The sequence below is a fragment of the Dipodomys spectabilis genome, unplaced genomic scaffold (assembly GCF_019054845.1).
Source record: "Dipodomys spectabilis isolate Male_0828 unplaced genomic scaffold, ASM1905484v1 ptg000306l, whole genome shotgun sequence".
NCBI classification, from domain to species: Eukaryota; Metazoa; Chordata; class Mammalia; order Rodentia; family Heteromyidae; genus Dipodomys; species Dipodomys spectabilis.
Window position 1 is genome coordinate 1,927,972 of NW_024870983.1, and position 21,907 is coordinate 1,949,878.

The window sequence follows — 21,907 nt, forward strand, 5'->3', positions numbered from 1 at the left end:
TTTGAAATTTAGAAAATAAAATGATGTGTACACTTAATGAAGTGTAAACCCTCTGTATATCAATTTTATAATAAAAATGCATTAATAAAGAAAGCAAAAATACCCATGGATCAATAGCAACAGCAAAAGCATCAGTAGTTCTTGTTTTGAGTGTACAAAACAAATCGATGGAAGAGATAACAATGTTCCTTCCCTAAGAAATGTACTCATTACCTGACCTTATTTATGTAACTGTAACCCCTGTGTACATTACCATTAAAATAAAATTAAACTGAAATTAAAAATAAACCAAATAATATACCAATTAAGAATTCTTAGAAGCCATTGGTTAAAAACTTTGTAAAAAACTGCCCTAAGTACCCAAGGAATATATTTTGATGAAACTATTTATATACTTCAACCTCAGCAGAGAAGCAAAAATTTCAAAAACTGTTACAAAGTAGAGTAATAAATCAGAATATATTACTATTAATAATACTCATAAGATTAATTTATAGTGGTAGTCAAATATGTAAGAAATGAGGCAATATGCCATACATTTGAACGTAATAAGTGAGAAAGAATTTTCTAGGTCTTTTTAAATTAGCATAAGTTTAATTGAAATACTATTCTGTCACATCATATGATAATCAGATGAAGCTGATATTAGAGCAAAGAACAGATTGTACTAAGTTCTTGAATGTTCATGTATATACTTATTTTGGTTGTGGGAAATTGTGGGTATTTCAACTTGGGGTATATTTTTCTAGCTAGGCTGGTGTCATATCAGTGGTTAATTTTAGGATAGGTGTTACCTTTCCACAAGAACATGCACCTGATCTGTCCTTTTAGCCTTCCCATCATCAATGGCATCAGAGATGAACACCAACTTGTCTAGCCTGCTACCTTGACTGGCCTGGGTACTCAGTCCTTCCAATCTTAGTAACTAGATAGTGAAGGATGGTGGAAATGATCCAATGCACTCAGCTATAGAGTGAGAAGGAATTCCACTAACCTTTTGGCCTGGGTTCTGTTCTCAAGCCTCCTAAGTAGTTAAGAGTATCAATGGGAGCCCCTGGTGAGAAGCAGTAACAGTATTTTTAAAGCAATTAGTCATATATATGACTTAGGCTTGTGATTACTTCAGGAAAAGAATAAAAGAGCAGTGAAGAATAGAGGACATTCAGAATTTTAACTAGGTAATCAGAGGCTGAATAAGCTTAGCTAGCTACTCGGGAGTATGAGATCTGATGACCACTGTTCAAAGCCAGTCCAATTATGAAAATACAAGCAATTATCTAAAAAAAAACAGAAGTGGCTGGAGTGGAAGACCACTATCCTTGGGTATAGAAGCTTAGTAATAGTTCTTAGCCACTATCAAGCTTCAAGAATGATGAATGCATGCATGAGCACATGCACATGTGCATACTCGCATAGGCATGAACACACGCACACACACACACACACACACACACACACACACACACACACACACACACAAATTAGTATTTCAATGTGAAGTTCTTTATTCTTTTACCTTGCTGTATTTTATTTTCCTGTATTAGTTTACAAATTAACAAAATCAGCTAAGGACCTATTTACATAAAAATCATCATGTTTCTCTAAAATCTACTCTCTTTTAGGAAGTCTGCTTTTATTTGACCCAAAAGTAAATTATTCAGGAATTCAATTCATCACTCTGAATCTATAGTATTAGATGATTGTTTAGGTTCCTCCTAGTAATATGATTTTGTGAAATCCTGCATCAAGCAATATATTTCTTTCACTAAAAGGGAAGCCTCTGTCAAACAATAATAGGTTTTTCTCCTCTTGGCATGCATCTGCAGTTATATTATCTTCATATATTTCATGATCTCTCTGTGATGCCTAAGACTGCCGTAAATGTAAAAACATCCTTCTCAGTGCTTAGCACTTGTATACCATTCATAGATATGATGGTGTTTAAATGTTACTGAAATTGCTTTGGAATAAATAATGTTCACACTGACTATCTTGAGAAAGAAGAATTGTTTTCTCAGCACTTTAGGTAAGAACTTGAAGGAAAGAAACAAAGGGAAAAGTGAGGAACAACTCAACACATAGATTCAAATGAAACAAAACAACCCAAGAAAACACAAATTAATTCAGTACTCAAGAACCTGCAGGAAATGAAAGATTTAAAAAAAAATCAGCTATGGCAAGCTTATGAAAATCCTGACTACATGCAAGTGCACTGTTGTGAGAACAGTGGCTAAAGCCCATACTAGACAGAAAGGTCAGTACATAATACCATGAACTTGTTATTCTAAATTCCAGGAAGATTAACATAAAGTGGAATCAGGCCAAGATCATATACAAGTAGGAAGCCAGTTTCTATCTGAAAAAATAATCTGGATATTTTAGGGCTGGGCACAAGACAAAGTGGTAAGAACACCCATTTAGGGGGCACAAGACACTGAATTCAAACTGTAATATTAGGTGTATTAAAGATAAAAGCTATGATTATAAATAATTGGAATAATTGTAACACTTGAGTATTTGAGTGGAGAAAAATCCATGAGAGAGATAGAATTAACCCACGTTCCAATGCTTTCTACTTTAGTGATAATGTTTATTGGTACTTCAGACAAAACAGAGTTACCTTGCAAATGAGCATGGATGTGAATTTGGGTCATGGAAATATGCTCCTTTCACAGGTGTAAATTAAATTGATTGTTTTGGGTAGATTGTAGTTCTTGAACTAAGAGCCTTGTTGATGTCCGTGAGCTTTTTTCTCAAGGCTACCACGCTATTACTTTGAGCCACAGTTCCAATTCTGATTTTCTGTTGGTTTTTTGGAGATAAGAGGCTCATGGACTTTCCTGCCCAGGATGGCTTTAAACCATGTTCATCAGATCTCAGCCTCCTGAGTAACCAGGATTCCAGGCATGAGCTGTCGATTTATTTAATAATTTAGTAAATTGTATAGTTACAGAAGTTATAAATTATCATTGTAACCTGTGTTATATATGTGTATGTATATATCAATACATACGGATAGAAATATATTAACATATTATTGTATCTACAGTAGATATATGAAATCATCCTTCATTATAAAATAAAATGGCAACAAAAGTTAATAGGAGGAAAACAAAGGGAATTGTTGCATGTTTCTTTTTGTTGAATGAAATATGGATCAGTTTGGGCAAACCATCTCTACTTTAACAAAAAGGATAACTGCTATTAATTCCAATCCACCTATTTGCCCATATTGTGGATCCTCACACATGAGTGTCAAAATAAAACCACACTTTTTGCCTTTGTATTTAACTCACCTGTTATAATTTAGGTGATAGATGAAGTAATCAAGTAAAGATTAAAATAATAATAAGCAAGTTTGTGAGTTAGAGTTGAAAAAGATTTTAAATATGATAATAGCTAATTAAAATGCATATTTCTTATTTTACTCTGTTGTTATGTCTCTCATTCCCACATTAGGAAAGTACATAGAAGGTTCTCACTAAATTATATGTACAATTATTAAAATGTATTGAAAGAATATGGGCACAGTGTGGTTTTAGCTTATTGAGACCTGTATGGGGTAGTGTGTTTTTGAGGACTTGCAATACATTGTAATGAATATGAAGGGAGGGATGTGCTTATTCTTTAAAACTGGCTAGAGGATTGCTCCCAGAAAGATAGTGATGAATTCTTCTAAAAGGTTACAGCAAAATCACTTTCACAACCATGTTCATTACTGCACTATTCACCATAACCAAGTTATGGAAACAGTCAAGATGTCCTTTGGCAGAGGGATGGTTGGAGAAAGTGTGTCATATATACAGAATTGGATTGCCCCTATTCATTATGAGGACTAATACATTATTTGCAAAGAAATGGATAGATCTAAAAATATGTTAAGTAAAAAAAGTCAGAGCCAGACACAAAAAGGACCCATGTTCTATCTCATATTTGGAAGCTAGAACTTTATACAAGTTTACACAACAATAGTAACCAAATAATGCTATTTGCACAGGCGCATTTAAATGGTGTATTTTCTTATAAAATTGAACTTTTAATCCAACAAAATGAATACCAGGAAACTATCACTTGGAAGATGTGAGGGGAAGTCAAAGGGAAGGAATAAAGAGAGTTATGGAGTAAGAGTGAAGACATTATATTTAAGGCAAATAATATGAAACTAGAAAAAATTAAAGTGTGGTGAAGTTTGGAAGGGCAGGGAAAAGTTATATAAAGATCCGTTATACTTAAAAAAGTCATTTATTGAATGGAAATTCCCATTTACAACTAATTAAGATAAGAAAAATATGATTAAAAACAATGGAGACATTTGATCTTAAACTGTTTTCTCTTAAACCATGAGTCAATAACATAGTTACCTCCTCAGAAATTTTCTTTGCACTTATTTTCCTCATAGTGACAGAAAAGTGATCAATGCAATGAATATTAATACATCACATTGCACACATAAAATCAACGTAAAAATGTTAGAATTCATCACATCGTAAAATAAGAGGTAGAATGTACCAAATGCTAATTGATTGATTTTCCAAGTACCTTACCTATTGTATCTAATTTAATCCTCACAATAATTGCATAAAGTGGAACTACTTACATTTTTAATTCTCAGATGATGATATTGAAGTCTTCAGAGTTGTAATTACTACTACAACGTTGCACACATTGTAAGTGTTAGACTGAGGTTAATCTCCCACTGTATCAATAAACCACATTCTATTTTATGACTAAAATACCAGCACTTAGTCTACAAATAATAGGAAAATTTCCCAGAATTATTGTGTACACTCATTATATTTCTCTTTAACATTGTTAGAAAATAGGGAATTGTAATATGAAAACTCAAAGTTCATAATCAATGCATACCTCCCTGGTGAAAAGAACTGCTAAAGTATAAGATTCTTGATTTCTAGCTCAAAATAATAGAAATCATATTTTATCCCTTCACTCAACACTGCACTGCCTGGATCCTATCTTTGTTTAATACAGTCTTACTGAAAGAATGACCTCCCCATTTCCTGATGGAAACAGACTGCATGTCTTATGGACCAATCATTTCCACATTGTAACTCAACTAAATTGTTTATCATTCGAAGTATTTTGATTGCTTTTTATACCCAATATTTTGACAGAAAGGTACTATTTAAAATGCTGTTAAAGCAAGACTGATATAAAAATCAACTTTGACCCTAGATAAATATTTTACCTTTCCTATATCCAACAATGCACTCTGACCTCTCATTAATGTTAGGAATGAGAGGTTAAAAATCATAGACACCAAGACCAAAGCATGAATTAAAGACTTTCCAACTTCTGAATACAATTGGTTTAAAAAGACGTGAAGGGCTGGGAAGGTGGCTTAGTGGCAAGGCGCTTGCCTTGCATACATGAGGCCCTGGGTTCGTTTCCTCAGCACCACACAAGCAAAAAGAAACAATCCGGAAGTGACGCTGTGGCTCAAGTGGTCGAGCGCTAGCCTTGAGCTGAAGAGCTGAGGGACAGCGCCCAGAGTTCAGGCCCCACTATCAGACTCCCTTCCCCCAAACAAAAGACATCAATACTACCACATTTTTTTCAAAATTTCTTATGATACTGAAGATTCAATTATAAACTATTAACACTTGAAAATAACTCATTTTCTTGGGAGTAGAACACAAAACACAAGATTAATCCTAATCATTATAAAAGACCTTTATTTATAATAAAAATTCACTCTTATAACTACAAAGATTCTAAAAATAACTGAAGCAAAATGACACAAAAAATAATTTAACTGCATCATATACATTCAAAGGACTGTGCTAATAGAAAACAAAATTATACTTATAAGTATGTTACCCAATTCACTTACATTCTTTTCTTCTATTTATTTTAGTTTCAAAAAAACTGACTTTTCATAAAATGATGCAAAAAAAAGCCCATAGTCCCACTTACATTTTCAGATCTTAACAATATTTGTTTCAGAAATGTCTTTAGCTGTATAGTCAATGAACTAAAATAATACTGATATTTACGGGGTTTTCAGAAATTGCAAAACTTGCTCTGGGATGTTAAATTGGAAAAGATATTCAAAAAGCCTTATTTGTTAAAGTTGTGATAGTTACTCCCATAAAAAAATCTACTAATGAAGAAAATTTGTATGTACAAAACAACTACAAATGCATCCGCAATCTGGAGGTGACACTTGCTTTTTGTTTGTTTGTTTTTTTTTGAAATATATATCTAACAAGCATAGCCACAATACTGATTTTCAGTCAATCTGATGGGATATTCAAACCTAAAAAATATGGAGTTTATTATCTTAGTGTGAATAGATACGATCTTACAAAGAAAGTTATTTTCAACAGAAATCCGGAAAGAGTATATCCACCTTAAGTTTCACAGAAATAACCAGTGAGTAATAACTATTTGGTCAAGTCGGTCAAAATCACTCCATGAGTATATCTTAAAAGTTTAACCAATTTAAGAGGTCAAACACATATTTTGTACTGATCATATTATAGCAATAACTTACTACCTAATTATATGTGTATCTTCTTACCTAACATATACTAAGAGCTGAAAGTGATCTCTTTTATCAAACTTAATGGTGTAAATGCTTTGATAATGATATTGTTATCATTTGACAAATAAAATGTACAGAAGGGTGGTTCCACTGAAATGACAGAATGGAACACTGATAAATAAAAACATAACAACACAGCTCTTTTCAGCCTCACCCTGTCCACATTGGCAAGCAACATTGCAGCAGCACAAAGCACAAAAGCTCTGCCATTTCCCAAGCCAGAACCACATAAACAGAACCACCCAGAAGTGCTGCTGTGCTTCAAGTGGTAGAGCACTTGCCTTGATTTGAAGAGCTCATGGATGGTGCCCGAGCCCAGAGTTCAGGCCCCACAACTAATTAAAAAAAAAAAAGAATCTAAATCCTTGATAAATCTAGGAACAGATCTGACTGAAATCAGTTGAATCACACGTTTCCTGCACAATGAAGGAATAGGTCCAGGCTAAGGAAAGCAGCTAGAGAATGCAGGCTGATTGTATCTGTGACAAAACTTTGTGGAAAATAGTAACAAGGATTACTTACTCGTGATCCACTTGCACTGGAAGCATGATGCTGAACTGTTGATTGGTGATTCTGAACTATTGCTATGATCATTACATTCTCCAAGAGGAAAAAATGAAACAATTGATATCAAAGGACTACTAACACATTTTGACTTGTCATTAAGCATCTTCAATCATCAAAATCAACAGAAGACAATAAACAGGCTTATTTTTTAATGAAAAACAAGTGTCTTAAAAAAAACAAGAAATTGCAAGATGGCGGAGGAGAAGATAGAGGCTAAACAAGCTCTCGAATAGGAAGCAGTTTTAGAGTTCCAGTGAACAGTCCTAAGCCAGAGAATCACACCAAGAATGCCTTCATAGGACAGAGAGTTAGGCCAGAGAGGGAAAATCCAGGCAAGGAGAAAGCTCTGAGCACTTGCAAGCAGCCGCTGCCGCGAAAGCAGCAGTGGCGGCGGCCGCATCAGTCACCATACCTGAATCACAGAGAGTACAGGACGAAGGAGCCAGACGGGGTGGGATAGCAGATTCTACTCAACACCAGCAAGAGCAGACAAGGAGCAGGCATCTTCATCCTGCAGTTTGCAGAGAAGAGACCACCCAGGAACCAAGACTAGGCATGAGTAGAAGCCTGACATCCTCACTCTCCAACTCAGGCCTTGGAAGAAATCTAGAGTCATTTAGCAGGTCACAAGAGCATAACTGATCTGCCAGACTCAGCTCCACCCAGGGAAAAGCACCCAGCTCGGGCACCAGCCCCAGGAGTGGCTTTCTTCACTGGGTAATCAGAGCCAGAGGCTGACCCTCCCTTTAGCAGCCTTGAAAATCAATTGAAAATCAGTAAACAGAAACTCTGAGAAAAGCTCCAGGCTGAGCTCTGTAAGTTTCTCACAAACCAGCCCCCGGGAAAAACTACTGTTTGCTGAAAAGCCTCAACTCTACCCAGAACCTAGCCTAATCACAGCATCTCCAAAATTGAGGGAAAAGCCATATCCCTCTTTTGTGATACTCAAAGAAGATCTGCCTCCCATTGAACTAACCTGGGAAGAGGATCGCAAAAAAATGGGTAAAGCAGAGCATTTTTCTGCCTGTTCAAACAAACTGACTTAAGAAACCAACCAAGCCACAGGAACACAAGCAGACCAGAGACTCCAACAAGAGGCTCGTTCAGGTCACAAGGGAGATATAGGATTTTTCCCACCCATCCCAAAAAAATCAAAAAAGTTTTTTTTTTTTTTTGTATCTTTTATAAAAAAATTTTTTTCTAAAATTTTTTTTAATCTTTAATTGTTAACTTTTTTGAAAAAACAGTAGTTTTCTAGTAACTTTTTTCCTCTTAGAATTTTATTTTAGGAGAAAATGTGTGTGTGCGTTTTTCTTTCTTTTTTTTCCGTTTTTTGTTTACCTCTACTGAACTTCTGATGTTTTTTTTTCTTTCTTTCTTATACTTTTCACCTTTTCTTCTCTTTCGTTCTTCTTTATGTGACTTAGTTTTTGTTCTGTTCATCCTCAGATAAACGTAATCGATTATTAGACCTTATCCCCTATGGTGTACACACTTAATCCACAAACTTTTTACTCAATTCAAAACCTCTTAGACTTACATTCCTTAATAGCAGTACTACCACTTTATACCTATACAATATTTTAAGTATTTTTATTTTTAAATTTTTCACATCTCCTTTATATCTCTCCCCTTCTCTCACTATATTCACATTCTTCTCTGAATAATTTGTCTTCGAAACTGCATAATATTTTTAATTTTTACTTTTCTATTTTTTCTGGTCTCTTTTTGTTCCCTTTCTCTGTTTTCTTTTTTTTCTCTCTCTGTTTTCATCCTATCCAAACTATTTCCTGCTTTGAGATTAGGACTTAGTTAACTCTCCCTGTGCCTTCCCACATCACTCTATTCCTATTTTTTACCCACATCTCTTCCAAAACTTGATAATTTTTGCTTCACCAAATTCTTTGTGGTTCTTAGCGCATTAATATATAGTTGTTTGATGTTGAATAGATGTATCTGTTGAACTAGATTGTTCAGATTATTGACTGTGCAAATACAGACGTTGGTTGATGCTTGCCTTAAGACAGTGTTCTAGCAGGAAATTGGTGTTATTTTCATCCCAAATAGGCATAGTAATTCGGAAAAACACAAGAAAAATGACAAGTTCGGGTATCTCAACTCCCACTCATGATAATCAGGGGACAGAACAGGTAATGAATAATCCAGAGGAGAGTTCTCAAATAGCTCTACAAACATTGCTGGCAAACATGATAAATGAAAAGATTGAAAACATACAAAGGACTCTGTATGAGTGTGATAGGGAGAGATAGGAGGCAATCCAAAGGTTTATGCAGGAATATCATGAGCGTGAGGAAGCTACTCATAAACCTGATATAGGATTTGCATGAGCAGCTTGAGAATACTCAAAGAGAAAGGCAGGAATGGCGTGAACAGGCTGAGAACACTCAAAGAAAACTACAGGAATGGCATGAATGGGAGGAAGCTAAGCAAAGAGTAATACAGAAATTGATAGAGCAGCATGAGAATACACAAAGATCACTAAAGGAATTCATGGGATCCATTAACAAAGAGCTGAAGAAAGTCAGATAGACCACAAAAGGAATGCTGACTGGAACCCATAGAGGAATGGGAGTCCAAGGAAACCATAAACAATCAATTAAGGGATTTGAGAATAAACACTGAAAACCAAATTAAGGAAGTAAAGAAGTACATACAAGATATAAAACAAAGCTTCAACAAAGAATTTGAAGCCAAAAAGCTGACCAATTAGAAGGAAAAGAAATAAAAAAACACAGTAGAAACTCTTGACAGCATGTTAAACCATGCAGAAGGTTGAATCTCGGGGATTGAAGACAGCCTAGATATTATAGAAAAAGAACAAACAAACATCCAAGACAAGTCCAAGAAATATGATAGATCTATCCAACAGTTGGAAGACACCATCAGAAGGCCTAATCTAAGGATAATGGGTGTAGAGGAGCACTAGAAACAGAAGTTAATGGTCTAGGAAATTTGTGTAACAGGATCCTAGCAGAGAACTTCCCAAACATGCAAAAAGATAGGCCTATTCAGATACAAGAAGCATTCAGAACTCCAAATAGACCAGATCAGAATAGGACATCCCACCGTCTCATTATAATCCACACAGTATCAATTCAGACCAAGGAAAAGCTCCTTAAAGCTTTCAAGGAGAAAAGATTAATCACCTATAAAGGGAAACCAAGTAGAATCAACTCAAATTTCTCAGCAGAGACAATCAAAGCAAGAAGAGCCTGGAATGATATATGCAATGCCCTAAAAACAAACAACTATCAACCAAGAATACTGTACCCAGCTAAGGCCAAATAAAAAACTCCCATAGCAAAGAAAAATTGAAACAATACATCTTCACCAAGCCAGCCCTACTAAAGGTTCTTAAAGATGTCCTACACATAGAAAACCAACAAGACCACAATAAAGGCCAATAAACAGAACCCAAACTGAGAATCCACGAACCATAGGAAGCACCCAGTTTTCTCATCCTGCAAGAAGGTGGGTAACATGGCAGGAACTCCCAAATATCTCTCAGTCCTATATCTCAACATTAACGGATTTAACTCTCCAATTAAGCGACATTTAATGTCACCTTGGATTAAAAAAAAAAGATCCTTCTATCTCCTGCCTTCAGGAGTCACCTCCTGCCCGTAAAAACAAACACATTTTCAATATTAAAGGATGGAACAAAATCTACCAAGCAAACGGGCCCTATAAACAGGCAGGAGTTGAAATCCTAATATCAGATAAAATAGACTTCAAATTAAAATTTGTGAGAAGAGATAAAGAAGGTCTCTACATGCTAATTAAAGGATTTCTCCTTCAGGAGGATATTACAATTCTAAATATCTATTCGCCAAACAATGAAGTACCCAAATTTATCCAAGAAACACTACTTTCCCTCAAATCCCACATTGATCCAAAGACATTAATTGTTGGGGATTTTAACACACAACTCTCCCCAATAGATAGATCAACTCGGCAAAAACTCAACAAAGAAACCGCAGATCTAAATAACTGCATAGATCAACTAGATTTAACAGATCTCTACCGAATATTTCACTCAGCATCATAAAAATACACATTTTTCTCAGCAGCACATGGAACATTTTCTAAAATAGACCACATTTTAGGTCCCAAAGCAAACTTGTCCAAATTCAGAAACATTGAAGTGATACCTTGCATTCTCTCTGAACACAAGGGAATAAAATTAGAACTCAACACCAAAAGCCACCAAAGAAAATCCGGTAACAAATGAAGGCTGAACAACACATTGCTGAATCACGACTGGGTCAAGGAAGAGATTAGAAAAGAAATTCAAATGTTTATGCTATTCAACAAAAATGAGCACACATATTACCAGGTCCTCTGGGACACAGCTAAGGCAGTACTCAGAGGCAAGTTTATAGCTCTGAGTTCCTACATCAACAATTTGGAGAGATCTGAAACCAACAATTTATTGAGATATCTGAACCTCCTTGAAAAAGAGCATCAAGATAAACCCAATCCAGTAGACAAAAAGAAATAATTAAAATTAAATTAGAATTAAATGAATTAGAATTCAAAAATACTTTAGAAAGAATCAACAAATCTAAGAGTTGTTTCTTCGAACAAATTAACAAAATTGACAGACTTTTAGCAAATCTTATCAGAAAAAGAAGAGAACCCACCCAAATAAATTAACTCAGATATGAGAATGGAAACATCACCACAAAAACAACCAAGATTCAGAAAATTATAAGGGAATACTTCTCAAATCTTTATGATAATAAGTTTGGGAACTTGGCAGAAATGGACCTTTTCCTAGCAAATATTGACATGCGAAAACTAAACCAAGATGAGTTATACCATGTTAACAGGCTCATATCAAGCATTGAAATAGAAACAGCAATAAGAAACCTCCCAGCTAAGAAAAGTGCAGGGCCAGATGGTTTTACAGCAGAATTCTACAAGGCCTTCAAAGCAGAGCTCACACCAATACTCCTCCAACACTTCAATGAAATTGAAAGAGAAAGTTCACTACCGAACACATTCTATGAAGCCATCATATCCCTCATCCCCAAACCAGGCAGGGACTAAGCAAAGAAAGAGAAATATAGACCCATTTCTTTGATGAACATTGATGCAAAATTTCTCAACAAAATTTTGGCAAATCGACTTCAACAATTCATCCAAAAAATCATACACCATGTTCAAACAGGATTCAATTCAGGGATGCAAAGCTTGTTCAATATACGCAAATCAATTAATATTATTCACCACATCAACAGGAGCAAGAATATGAACCACATGGTTATCTCAATAGATGCAGAAAAAGCATTCGACAAGATCCAACACCCCTTTAAGATGAAGGTTTAGGAAAAATTAGGAATCCATGGAACATTCCTCAATACAATAAAGGCTGTATATGACAAACCTACAGCAAGAATTATACTTAATGGTGAAAAACTGAAGCCATTTCCTCTTAACTCAGGAACAAGACAAGGATGTCCACTCTCTCCACTTCTCTTCAACCTAGTATTAGAATATCTAGCTACAGAAATAAGAAAAGTTGCAGACATAAAGGGGATCCAAATTGGGAAAGAAGAAATAAACCTCTCCCTCTTTGCAGATGATATGATCTTGTATTTTAAAAATCCCACAGACTCCATTCCCAAATTACTCAAGCTGATTCAAAACTTTGGCAAAGTAGCAGGGTATAAAATTAACCCCTGAAAATCAATGGCTTTTCTGTATGCCAACAATGAGAAAAGTGGGGCTGAAATTAGGAAAGCAACTCCATTTGTCATAGCCCCAGAAAAAATAAAACACCTAGGAATTAACTTAACCAAAGAAGTGAAGTACCTCTATGAAGAAAACTTTAAAAACTTGAAAAAGGAAATCAAAACAGAACTTAGAAAATGGCAAAAACTCCCATGCTCCTGGATTGGAAAGATTAACATCGTGAAAATGGCAATAATTCCCAAGGCTATCTACAAATTCAACGCGATACCTATCAAAATTCCAACCTCATTCTTCAATGAAATAGAAGAGGCAATCCAAAAATTCATATGGAACAATAAAAGACCCCGAATAGCAAAAACAATCCGCAACAGAAGGAACAGTGCTGGAGGAATATCAATACCAAATTTCAAACTCTACTCTAAAGCCATAGTAATCAAAACAGCTTGGTACTGGCACAAGAACAGACCTCAGGGCCAATGGAATAGAATTGAAAACTCAGAAATGAATGTACAGACCTATAGCCATCTAATCTTTCAAAAGGGAGGTAAAAAATTAGAATGGAAGAAAGACAGCCTCTTCAGTAAATGGTGCTGGCAAAATTGGTTAACTACTTGTAGAAAACTAAATTTAGATCCTAATCTATCACCCTGCACCAGAATGAACTCCAAATGGATCAAAGACCTTGGAGTCAAAGCAGACTCTCTGAAAACATTACAGGACTGAATAGTAGAAAACCTAGGTCTCTTTGGCGCAAGCGGACATTTTCTTAATAGAGACCCAGAAACACAAGAAATCAAAGAAAGATTGAACAAATGGGATTGCATGAAGTTGCAGAGCCTCTGCATGGCAAAGGAAATAGCGAGCAAGATGAATAGAAAGCCTACGGATTGGGAGAAGATCTTCAGTAGCTATACAACGGACAAGGTTCTCATATCTAAAATATACGTGGAACTCAAAAAATTAAATCCCCCAACAGCAAATCCTCAAAGAAACAACTGCCCAATAAATAAGTGGGCTAAAGACTTGAAGAGAAACTTATCTGAAGAAGAAAGAAGGATGGCCAATAGACACATGAAGAAATACTCAACATCCATAGCCATAAAAGAAATGCAAATCAAAACACCATTGAGATACCTCCTCACACCAGTTAGAATGGCAAAAATCAAGAACTCTAACAACAACAGATGCTGGAGGGGATGTGGACAGAAGGGACCCTTACTTCATTGTAGTTGTGAATGTAAACTTGTTCAACCACTTTGGAAAGCTTTATGGAGGTTCCTCAAAAGACTTCACATAGAGCTCCCCTATGACCCAGCAATCACACTTTTGGCATTTACCCAAATGTTTTCAAACAAGACCACACTAAAGCTACCAGCACAACTATGTTTATTGCAGCATTATTTACCATAGCTAAATTATGGAACCAACCAAGATGCCCCTCAATAGATGAATGGATCAAGAAAATGTGTTATATATAAACAATGGAATTCTATTATTCCATCAGAAATAATGACATTGCCTCATTTGTTAGGAAATGGAAAGACTTGGAAAAATTATATTGAGTGAAGTAATCCAAGCCCAAAGAAACATAGGTCCCATGGTTTCCCTTATTTGCAATATCTAGTATATATATGAGTCAGGCAGAATAGGTCAGATAAAGCGAAGTTAGGAAAATGAACCCTAAGATATGTATTTAAATGTTTTTTTTTTCTTTCATGCATTTGTTTCTAACTTATTTATAAGATTATTTCTTTGTTGCTTTGTATGTCCCTCCCCCATAGTATAACCCCTGCTTTCACTGTATTTGATGTCGGCATAATTTGTGGAGAGGGAGGGGAAAAACAAGTCGTTTAAATAAGGATACAAGTGGACCCGTTGCCACAATGAGAAGTTCACGTTGTCACCTTGAAACGAACTTTACAACTTTTGTGTGGGGGGGGGGAGGATTGGGTGGGTGGAGTAGGGGAGGCTGGGAAGGGATGGGAAAGGTAAACAAAGGAGGAGGCTACAATGCTTGATAAGAAATTTACTCACTATATTGCCCATGTAATTGTAAACCCTCTGTACAGTATTTTCACAATAAAAAAAAAACATGGTATTTAAGTAGTCATGCAAAGGACTTCTATTTCACTACTGCTTTATACATTTTTTTTCTAATGTTGAGTACCAATAAATAATGGATATATTAGAAAGCTCTTAAAGCTCATATATTGAATAGTAAGTTCTCTTACCGTATATCATTGTATTTCCCAAATCATTTACGTAGAAGGCATTGATTCCTATTTTCTCATTCCTAGAATAAGCTACATATGAAGACACCACTGGTGCTCATTTTCAGTCTGTGCATTTGAATACAGAGGAAAGTCTTTCCTCTGCTCTCTATCAATTCCCTACTCTCCAGTTAGAATAATTTAAAATGGTAAAAATGAAGAAACAGAAAATAAATCATGGTGAAAAAACATGCAGAAAATTCATCAGATTTTTCTGACCAGTTCAACCAACGTGAACTATTGGGGAAATACATGGACAACTCATTCCCACTGGTACTCAAAGTCTCTAGTTAGGCAATTATGATGAAGTCAAGGAACAAGATGCAAACGTGAGGAATGGTAGCAATTGCAAGAAAATAATGAAGAAGAATGCATGCAAATTTCTTCTTTGGGCTTACTGCAGTGGGGAGACTACTTTTCAAAAAGGCCACTCATATGAATACCAGGGATGAGGATACGTATACCCCTCTTCATCGGGAAGCCTAGAGTGGACATGCAGACATTGTCCATGAGTTGGTAGCTCAAGGCAGATATTCATGCAATAACTGTGAATGTCTTGGCACCCCTGCATAGTACTTATATGTGGATTAATACCAGAATGGATTCTTTCTTACTTCATCATGATGCAGATACCAATCCGCAAACTAAAGGCCTCTTGACCCCCTTGCATCTTGCTGCTGGGAATAGAAATAGCAGATATGCTGTATCTCCTTCTGGTGAACCATTATTTCAAACCGGGTCTGAAGAACAACTTGGAAGAAACTGCATTTGATATTGCCAAAAGGATAAGTATGTATCACTACCTCTTTGAAGTTGTAGAAGGCTGTACAAATTATTCTCCTACGTAGTAATGGTTTGGTTAAGTTTCTTAAATTTCAAAAGTGCCATTCCATCCTTTGTGTCCATACAAAATATTTTCATAATAAAAAGCAACAGCAATATCTTAATTTAAAAATTCATCGATTCCATGGTATTCTTCCACGTGAATTGCCTCACTTTGATGTCAAAATGTATTCAAGAGTTGTTTTATGCATCTATAATGATTTCTGCAGAGTTTGTGTTTTTTTTTTTTTAATTTTAACTTATCTGTTGAAATGAATAGTATAGAAATTAAAGTTATTCCTGGTGCTTGCCTGAAAAAAAGTATATCTAGGTTTGTATAAAGTCCATAATCTATTTCATTATCTTCTAGATATAATACTTTAAAGTCTACATTTTTATAATATATAGGTTCATTAATAAATGTGTTCTTTCAGATTACATTTCATATAGAAAAAGTTAAGATTCCTTTTTTCCTAAGTCCTTATAGTATTTTATTTCTTTGGGTGAAGATGACAATGTTATCTAATTTCAAATTTTGTAAAGGTTATGCTGTGTAAGGGCCTTTCTAAAGTGAAGATTTAATACACTGATGTCAAACTAACCTTTAATTCTATGAATTACATGTATTGTTACACTTGTATTTTTGTAATCAACTCTTTAATAACTGTTTTTCATTTCTTGCATTTGAAGAATGAAAAATATGGAATATTTCACGAATTTTTGTATCATCCTTCTGCAAGTGCCATGTTAATCTCTGTATTGTTGTCATTTGGGTAGACCTGCTGCTGAAGCATGTAGTATCCTCTAAATTTAAGTAGTTCATGATGCAATCTTTATACAGGCATATATCCTTGGTTGCCTATTTGTAACAAGGAACCATTATTGTTCCTAAAATGCTATTGATCTTATTTCTCTAAATTTCTGTGTTTAGTGGGAAAAACATATTATTTGGTGGATTACTCACATTTGCAATTTTTGTCAATGACTATACTGTCATTTTCATTTTAAATTTGATCATATTTTGAAGCATTTATAGCTAAGTCCAAAGGTGATGGCTTTTCAAGTACTTACTTATCAACTGAGTTAGCTTTGTGGAGCTAATGGATTCAAAGTAAGCCTTGCTTAAGAGCTACTTCTAAACTTCTGCAGCTTAAAATTTTGCAACGAAGTCTCACTGGCACAAATGTCTTCCAGACCCTTTACCCTTCTTCCATGTAGGAACAAACCAACCAGAATATTTACTCTGACAGCATAGATTGTCTTACTGGAACAAAACTAATCTTAGTTACAAGGGTTCAGAGAGAGATTCCCAGTTTAGACCGAATTGTTCAGAATAGAAGGTATTTTATCAAAATATAATTGTTTATTATACCTATCATTTCAAAAGTAGCTAAAGCCAAGAAGATGAAAAAATTGTTCATATGCATGTTTACATAATATCCTGGTCTGTCTAGCATCCAACCAGGTAGTATCCACGGGTCTGAGGATACAAGGTCCCAGTTATCTGCATCATCAGAAAGCAAGGTCAAGACTTCTGACATTGGCCCATGCAACATGCTAACGAAAAGTAATTGAAGACCCATCTCAATTTCTAATTTCCTATAATATTTCAGCGCCCCAATTCCTTGTAGGAATTAGTAGTAAGCAATTGTGAAATGTAAGGCAACTTAAAATGAAAGATGAGATCACAAAATATGAGAGAAAGTACTGTAGTTCAAACTTTCAATTTACAGATGACCAGCCCATATGAGTAAACAAAATCACAAATGTCACAAATTATTTTTATACCCCTCTCCTAATGATAAATGAAAGATTTCAGTCCAGCATAAGTAGGCCAAAAATAATTCCTGGAATGATAGATCCATAATTGTTCTACCAAGGCTAGGAAAACTTGACTTAGAAGTCAAATATAATTTAGAAAACCATTAATTGAGAAGATCCTTAGTGCTTCAAGACACTGGTACTTCAGTAAAACTTAGTTCTGTAGTATAAAAATGTTATCATTCTCAAACCAATGATAGCCTACATTTAATATTCTGAAGGTATATTCCTTTTCAAATAAATTTTAAAAATCTTATTCACCAAAATAACACTTGACAAGTAGATAATAATGACATTAAAAGTTTTTCAAGTGTAGGAATCAAGTTACCATAGAGATGATTTATTTACCAAGCATAAATGCCAAGTAAGTTCAATCATTCATTAAAGTGTAGAAATAGTATCTCCCACCATTTGCGTTGTTCAGTAGGTGCCTTCCAGAAATCTGTTAAATAGATCAGCCTTCCATGATTCAAACCCAAATATTAGCTAATAAAGTAAATTTCATCACATAAGAAGGTAAAGTTTAAAGTCACTAATAGTTGCCTTATCATGTGTTGCCTTATCATATGTTTTCCCTATCTGTCTAACATAGCAAGGAATATGACTTTAAGTTTTGCATATGGGTACTCATCATAGATGTGACAAACATAAAATCTGTCTTCTATTTCTATCATATTCCTCTACAGTAGTAAATATTAGTTTTCTTCTTTTTCCAAAACTTATAGCTAGTAGAAAATATCATCCCATGTAAAATAAAATAATCACACACCATTGTACAAAGCCATTTATAAAAACTGGTAGTTAGCTATAATTTCTAAGCGATTTTTAAACTTCCTTGTTGACTAAAGATTAATCTTCCAAAAAGATGAGAATAAAATCAGGTCTAGGTTCTTCACGTCTCCAGTCTTGCAAATTGTTATTGCAGTTCAAGTGTATGCAGGATTGAAACTCCATGGAAAGTATATAAACCTTTCAAATTATTAACAGACAGTTTAACAGAATGACTATCAGGAAGTTGAAACCAGAAAGAAATAATAGTAAAGACATAAAATGAATGAAAAATGGAAAAGAGGCAAGTACAGCTAGAATACTCAATGTACACAAGTAATAAGGGAAGTGGTAAATCTGAAATAAATCTTGGAGAAAGGGTTGGTTCAGACTGATAGAAGGAGTGACTCTGATCCAGGAGCATTTGAAAATTAGATAGACATATTTAATTGTAACACACTTGCACAACCTTTTGAAATTCAGTTAAAAACACAACTACAAACAAAAACACACAAAAATCACCACCAAACAGCAATCTCTAAAGTGTGTGTATATGATCTCACAAAATTTTAAGCAGTTAATGAAAGGCAGTCTTTGGAAAAGCAAACAAAGATGTTCAAAGAATACAGTTTGTGGTAGGGGAGAATTTTGAACAGATATAAATAGATTGTTAAAGGTTATAAATCATCTACATGTACTGGAAATATTTTCTTCTGTGTGTATTGTTTGTCTGAACTGGTTACTCCAGTCCTCAGCCACACTTGATAGCTTGTGAAAATAGAATGGAAGAAACAATATCAGGAACCCATTACACCACTGGAGAGAAAACAGTCCTCTATGGTTTCTCTCATCTCTCTTCACTACTCTTTTCTCATACTTTTAATAAAATCAAGTCATTTTGAATTATATCTTTCCTTCTTTTTCAGAAAATTATGTTTGGTAATTAAATGTCAATTCACAAATTTTGATGTCTTTTTTTTTTAAGAACTTTGAATTTAAATTCCACTGCAACCTTGTTTCACACAGTGAGAGTACATTTCCTGGGTAAGGAAAATTCTCAAGGGAACCTAAAGGATTTACTGCAAGGTTTGTGAGGTTTGTTTGTTTAGTGTGAAAATGAGCCATATTCGCCCACATTGCTCCCTCTCAGCTAAGTCTCCATGGATTTCTTTGCATGAAAGCCTATTTTCCCAGGCAATTTTAAATTTTCTTGATAGGCTAAGTTGTTAAAAAGTTTGAACAATTAAAATTTACCTGTCATTAAATTTAAAACTCTTTTGAAATTCCTTTATGAGAATCGCGAATTCAACAATCCTAATTCCACCTTTACCATCAAAAACAGTTAACATATGTTTGCATGATATAGTGTCCATGAAACTATTATTTTTTAGTGGCTTTGTTATGCGTATATATGACCATATAAGCTGATGCTGAGCAACATGAACTCCAAGATATGGAGAGATATTTATTTGCGGTTGTTGTTTTTGATGTAGTATGTGATTTCTATTTTCTTTGAGATTTTCCCCTATGGTTTATCCCCTGGGGTGTTTGATTTTGGTGCCCTGTGTATTTTGTATACATTTACATTAATTAGGGAAGGGAACAGGAACAACAAAATGGCAAGACAAAGGACAAAGGGCAAACCAATGCAATAGCAATACTCACAAGACAATAAGTTGGAAATGTACATTACAACTTGTGAGGGATATTGGGATGAAGGAAAAATTGTGAGAAAGATTAAAGAGGGGATAACAAGTTTGAAAATTTATATATTCACTACCTTACAATGGCTGTAACCCCACTGCACTTCATTTTCACATTAAAATTAAATTTAAAATATAAGCTGATGAAATAAAATTTCACTGTTTTGGTATTGTAAATATTATTCTTTATGTAGTAAATTTTAAAAATCGGTATTATTTGGCATCTAATTTGAATTATTTACCTCTTCTTTATCAGAGGTTGATCAACTTCAATGATATCCAACTAGACAATTTTTTCACAATATACATGCCAATATTTTGAAAATAGAATAAATTTAGTACTTTCTTATACTAAAACAGAAAACAGTTTAATTCTATGGAAACCCATAACTTTTAAAAGTAAATAAGTTGTCAAGAGGACAGAATGTATGTGTTCTTCAAAATTCCTATGATTAATAACTACTCATTTTCAAATTCTGAACATTCTGTACCTGAGAGATTCAAAATATACCTGTTTGCATGTTATGTAATTCTGCAATAGATGCATTTTCCAATGGGGTGTTACAGACTGAGAAGTGAACAGAAAAAAGCCACATTCTGGTATAGGATAAAACTATGAAGCATGTTATAATTAATTCTTCAAGAGTAGCAGTTGTTTCTCAGATTAAGCTATTATTTCTATGACCATCAATCACAAGATTTATGCCATAAAGTCATCCTAGACCAACAGTTTCCAACTTTTAGGGTGCACCTCAAAATTCCCTTAATTCACATCAAGAATAGCTAATCTCCATTGTGAAAATACACTGCACCTCTGCTAATGTGATGCCTTCCGTGTTCTGGAAATAACACCGCAATTAACTGTGTTGCATCATTTTTCCTCTACTGGTATTCTTGCAAATATTATTTATATTTATACTTTTTAAACTATCATATATAATGAGGATGCTAAGGTTGGAAGATTACAGTTCAAAGCCCATTGAACTAGGTTCTGAGAGGAGACTCGAGCTGGGACAGCTTCATTACAGGTTTTGTTTTTGTTTTAGGGATTATAGAAAAAAAAATCCTTGGCTCCAACCAGCCCAGTTCTTGGAATGAAAAGAATGTCTCTGGGTCCCCCTCCCCTTAACAACTTAACCCACCTTTGTTCTGTTAAGGAATGACCAATTAAACAGACAGCCATGGATTCGATCCCTTTAATAATGATTACTTGACTCTCTTACTATCTCTGGTCCCTATCTATGTAACAGTTTTAAACGTTTTGAAGAACGTTCACTTGAGGACTTTCTAACATTAAAAATTATCAATTGATTCTAGTCTTACACAGGACATATTTTCTATTGTTTTCTAACTTTTCTACATATTCTGATATTTGCTTCATTTGTGTATTTGTGTGTGCAAATATAAGTGCCTCTATGTATGTGTATGTCTGTATGTATGTATGCAAAAGCCTCAAGCTCTTATTCAGTAATCTTGCTCATGACTGGTATTCCAATACTTGAACAATTCTTCCAATCCAACTTTTGGCTGGTTAATTATAGATAGTTTCTCAAAGACTGTTCTGCTCAGGCTGGATGAAAACTGAACTTCCCAGACTTCTTTACATTCTTAAGTTTTATTTCTCCAGTAATAACAATTTACAAACATTTTGTGAGTGTAAAGGCTAAGCTGTA

General features: G+C 34.6%; 1 pseudogene; it reads right to left on the minus strand.

The window, feature by feature from the left end:
• Positions 1–16,636: 16,636 nt before the first annotated feature.
• LOC122127645 lies at positions 16,637–16,736 on the minus strand (annotated as a pseudogene).
• Positions 16,737–21,907: the final 5,171 nt, after the last annotated feature.